This window comes from Capricornis sumatraensis, chromosome 7 (assembly GCF_032405125.1).
Source record: "Capricornis sumatraensis isolate serow.1 chromosome 7, serow.2, whole genome shotgun sequence".
Taxonomy (NCBI): Eukaryota; Metazoa; Chordata; class Mammalia; order Artiodactyla; family Bovidae; genus Capricornis; species Capricornis sumatraensis.
The window spans coordinates 118329413-118334831 of NC_091075.1; the positions used below are offsets into that span (position 1 = coordinate 118329413).

At 43.1% G+C, this 5419-nt stretch overlaps 1 non-coding gene across 1 annotated transcript; it reads right to left on the minus strand.

The window, feature by feature from the left end:
* Window positions 1–2303: 2303 nt before the first annotated feature.
* LOC138082498 (U6 spliceosomal RNA) lies at window positions 2304–2405 on the minus strand. The gene has a single exon (XR_011145125.1). It is a non-coding gene; the product is annotated as a U6 spliceosomal RNA (small nuclear RNA).
* Window positions 2406–5419: the final 3014 nt, after the last annotated feature.

Sequence of the window (5419 nt, forward strand, 5' to 3'; positions counted from 1 at the left end):
ACGATTAACAGCATCAAGACAAACAACCCACTCAAAAAGTGGAGACCCGAATAGACATTTCTCCAAAGCAGACTTACAGATGGCCAATAAGCATATGGAAAGATGTTCAACATTGCTAATTATTAGGGAAACACAAATCAAAACTATCATGTGATATCACCTCACACCAGCCAGAATGGCTATCATCAAAAAATCCACTAACAATAAATGCTGGAGAGGGTGTGGAGAAAAGGGAACCCTCCTACACTGTTGGTGGGAATGTACATTGGTGCAGCCACTATGGAGAGCAGTATGGACGTTCCTTAAAAAGTAAACATAGAGCTACCACACGACCCTGCGCTCCCACCACTGGGCACATATCCAGAGAAAAACGCGGCCTGAATAGACGCACGAACCCAGTGTGCACCGCAGCGCTGTTTGCAATAGCCAAGGCATGGAAGCAGCCTAAATGTCCATCTACAGAGGAGAGAATGGAGAAGATGCGGTCCGTTCACACGATGGGATGCTACTCAGCCGCCAAAAGGAGTGAGATGATGCCGTTTGCAGCAACATGGATGGCCCTCAAGAGGGTCATACTGAGTGAAGTAAATCAGACAGAAGGAGAAATATCGTATGATATCCCTCATGAACTTACTTACAAAACGGAAACAGACCCGACTTCAAGAGAACAAGCTTATAGTTACGGGGGTGGGGAAGGATGGGGGTAAGGGATAGTTAGGGAGTTTGGGATGGACATGTACACACTGTTCTAATTAAAATAGATAACCAACAAGGACCTACTGTATAGCACATGAAATTTTGCTCAATGTTATCTGAAAGCCTGAATGAAGGGGAGTTTGGGAGAAAACGGATACATGGATGGCTGAGACGCTTCTGCTGCTCACCTGAAACTATCATTGTTTATTAATTGGCTATGTTGTTGTTCAGTCGCTAAGTCACGCCCAACTCTCTAAGATCCCACAGACTCTAGCACGCCACGCTTCCCTGTCCTTTACTATTTCCCAGAGTTTCCTCAAACTCATGTCCCTTGAACTGGTGATGCCATCCAACCATCTCATCTCTGTCACCCCTAGTCAGCTATACCCCCAATAGAAAAAAAAATTTTTTTAATTGTGGACATTCAAACTATATTTTTCAGGTAAGCAGACTGTAACATAGTAACAAAGCCTAAAATACCAGTAGGTCTATTTCTCACTTAAGGCCTGAGGCTGGGAAGTGTCTCTCCTCCATCATGAACCATGAACTTCCAGATGTTCAAGCTGGATTTAAAAACGCAGAAGAACCAGAGATCAAATTTCGAACATCCGTTGGATCATCTAAAAAGCAAGAGAGTTCAAAAAAACATCTGCTTTATTGACTAAGCCAAAGACTTTGACTGTGTGAATCACAGCAAACTCTGGAAAATTCTTTTTTGTTTGTTTGTTTTTTATTTTATTTTTTTAATTAAATTTTAATTTTTACTTTATTTTACCTTACAATACTGTATTGGTTTTGCCATACATTGACATGAATCCACCACGGGTGTACATGCGTTCCCAAATATGAACCCCTCTCCCACCTCCCTCCCCATAACATCTCTCTGGGTCATCCCCGTGCACCAGCCCCAAGCATCCTGTATCCTGCATTGGACATAGACTGGCAATTCGTTTCTTACATGACAGTATACATGTTTCAATGCCATTCTCCCAAATCATCCCACCCTCTCCCTCTCCCTCTGAGTCCAAAAGTCTGCTCTACACATCTGTGTCTCTTTTGCTGTCTCGCATACAGGGTCATCATTGCCATCTTTCTAAATTCCATATATATGTGTTAGTATACTGTATTGGTGTTTTTCTTTCTGGCTTACTTGACTCTATATAATCGGCTCCAGTTTCATCCATCTCATCAGAACTGATTCAAATGTATTCTTTTTAATGGCTGAGTAATACTCCATTGTGTATATGTACCACAGCTTTCTTATCTGTTCATCTGCTGATGGACATCTAGGTTGTTTCCATGTCCTGGCTATTATAAACAGTGCTGCGATGAACATTGGGGTACATGTGTCTCTTTCAATTCTGGTTTCCTCAGTGTGTATGCCCAGCAGTGGGACTGCTGGGTCATAAGGCAGTTCTGTTTGCAGTTTTTTAAGGAATCTCCACACTGTTCTCCATAGTGGCTGTACTAGTTTGCATTCCCACCAACAGTGTAGGAGGGTTCCCTTTTCTCCACACCCTCTCCAGCATTTATTGCTTGCTGACTTTTGGATCGCACACATTCTGACTGGTGTGAAGTGGTACCTCATTGTGGTTTTGATTTGCATTAAAAAAATGGAACGCTTCACGAATTTGCGTGTCATCCTTGCGTAGGGGCTAATCTTCTCTGTATCGTTCCAATTTTAGTATATGTGCTGCTGAAGCGAGCACTGGAAAATTCTTAAAGAGAAGGTAATACCAGACCACCTTACCTACCTTCTGAGAAACCTGTATGCAGGTCAAGAAGCAACAGTTAGAACTTGACTTGGAACAACAGATTTGTTCCAAATGGGGAAAGGAGTATGTCAAGGCTGCATACTGTTACCCTGCTTAATTTAAATTACATGCAGAGCACATCATGCGAAATGCGGGCTGGATGAAGTACAAGCTGGAATCAAGATTGCTGGGAGAAATATCAATAACCTTAGAAACACAGATGACACCACACTTATGACAGAAGGCAAAGAAGAACTAAAGAGCCTCTTGATGAAAGTGAAAGAGGAGAGTCAAAAAGTTCACTTAAAACTCAACATTCAGAAAACTAAGATCACGGAATCTGGTACCATCAGTTCAGTTCAGTCGCTCAGTCGTGTCCGACTCTTTGTGACCCCATGAATCGCAGCACACCAGGCCTCCCGGTCCATCACCAACTCCTGGAGTTCACTCAGACTCACGTCCATCGAGTCCGTGATGCCATCCAGCCATCTCATCCTCTGTCGTCCCCTTCTCCTCCTGCCCCCAGTCCCTCCCAGCATCAGAGTCTTTTCCAATGAGTCAACGCTTCGCATGAGGTGGCCAAAGTACTGGAGTTTCAGCTTTAGCATCATTCCTTCCAAAGAAATCCCAGGGCTGATCTCCTTCAGAATGGACTGGTTGGATCTCCTTGCAGTCCAAGGGACTCTCAAGAGTCTTCTCCAACACCACAGTTCAAACGCATCAATTCTTCGGTGCTCAGCCTTCTCACAATCCAATTCTCACATCCATACATGACTACTGGAAAAACCATAGCCTTGACTAGACGGACCTTAGTCAGCAAAGAAATGTCTCTGCTTTTGAATATACTATCTAGGTTGGTCATAACTTTTCTTCCAAGGAGCAAGCATCTTTTAATTTCATGGCTGCAGTCACCATCTTCAGTGATTTTGGAGCCCAAGAAAATAAACTCTGCCACTGTTTCCACTGTTTTCCCATCTATTTCCCATGAAGTGATGGGACTGGATGCCATGATCTTCGTTTTCTGAATGTTGAGCTTTAAGCCAACTTTTTCACTCTCCACTTTCACTTTCATCAAGAGGCTTTTTAGCTCCTCTTCATGTTCTGCCATAAGAGTGGTGTCATCTGCATATCTGAGGTTATTGATATTTCTGCCAGCAATCTTGATTCCAGCTTGTGTTTCTTCCAGTCCAGAGTTTATCAGGATGTACTCTGCATAGAAGTTAAATAAGCAGGGTGACAATATACAGCCTTGACATACTCCTTTTCCTATTTGAAACCTTCATCCAAGGTAAGGAGCAGTGGCTGTGCTTTGCTGGAGCAGCCGTGAAGAGGTACCCCATGCCCAAGGTAAGAGAAACCCAAGTAAGACGGTAGGTGTTGCAAGAGGGCATCAGAAGGCAGAACACACTGAAACCATACTCACAGAACTCTAGTCAATCTAATCACGCTAGGACCACAGCCTTGTCTAACTCAATGAAACTAAGCCATGCCCACAGGGCAACCCAAGATGGGCAGGTCATAGTGGAGAGGTCTGACAGAATGTGGTTCACTGGAGAAGGGAATGGCAAACCACTTCAGTATTCTTGCCTTGAGAACCCCATGAACAGTAGGAAAAGGCAAAATGATAGGATACTGAAAGAGGAACTCCCCAGGTCAGTAGGTGCCCAACACACTCCTGGAGATCAGTAGAGAAATAACTCCAGAAAGAATGAAGGGATGGAGCCAAAGCAAAAACAATACCCAGCTGTGGATGTAACTGGTGATAGAAGCAAGGTCAGATGCTGTAAAGAGCAATATTGCATAGGAACCTGGAATGTTAGGTCCATGAATCAAGGCAAATTGGAAGTGGTCAAACAAAAGATGGCAAGAGTGAACGTCGACATTCTAGGAATCAGCAAACTAAAATGGACTGGAATGGGTGAATTTAACTTGGAGGACCTTAATATCTACTACTGCGGGCAGGAATCCCTCAGAAGAAATGGAGTATCCATCATGGTCAACAAAACAGTCTGAAATGCAGTACTTGGATGCAGTCTCAAAAACAACAGCATGATCTCTTCGTCTCCAAGGCAAACCATTCAATATCACAGTAATCCAAGTGTATGCCCCAACCAGTAACGCTGAAGTAGCTGAAGTTGAACGGTTCTATGAAGACCCAGAAGACCTTTTAGAACTAACACCCAAAAAAGATGACCTTTTCATTATAGGGGACTGGAATGCAAAAGTAGGAAGTCAAGAAACACCTGGAGTAACAGGCAAATTTGGCCTTGGAATGCAGAATGAAGCAGGGCAAAGACTAATAGAATTTTGCCAAGAAAATGCACTGGTCATAGCAAACACCCTCTTCCAACAACACAAGAGAAGACTCTATACATGGACATCACCAGATGGTCAACACCGAAATCAGACTGATTATATTCTTTGCAGCCAAAGATGGAGAAGCTCTACACAGTCAACAAAAACAAGACCAGGAGCTGACTGTGGCTCAGATCATGAACTCCTTATTGCCAAATTCAGACTCAAAATGAAGAAAATAGGGAAAACTGCTAGACCATTCAGGTATGACCTACATCAAATCTGTTATGATTATACAGTGGAAGTGAGAAATAGATTTAAGGGCCTAGATCTGATAGATAGAGTGCCTGATGAACTATGGAATGAGGTTCGTGACACTGTACAGGAGACAGGGATCAAGACCATCCCCATGGAAAAGAAATGCAAAAAAGCAAAATGGCTGTCTGGGAAGGCCTTACAAATAGCTGTGAAAAGAAGAGAGGTGAAAAGCAAAGGAGAAAAGGAAAGATATAAGCATCTGAATGCAGAGTTCCAGAGAATAGCAACAAGAGATAAGAAAGCCTTCTTCAGCGATCAATGCAAAGAAATAGAGGAAAAGAACAGAATGGGAAAGACTAGAGATCTCTTCAAGAAAACTAGAGATACCAAGGGAACATTTCATGCAAAGATGGGCT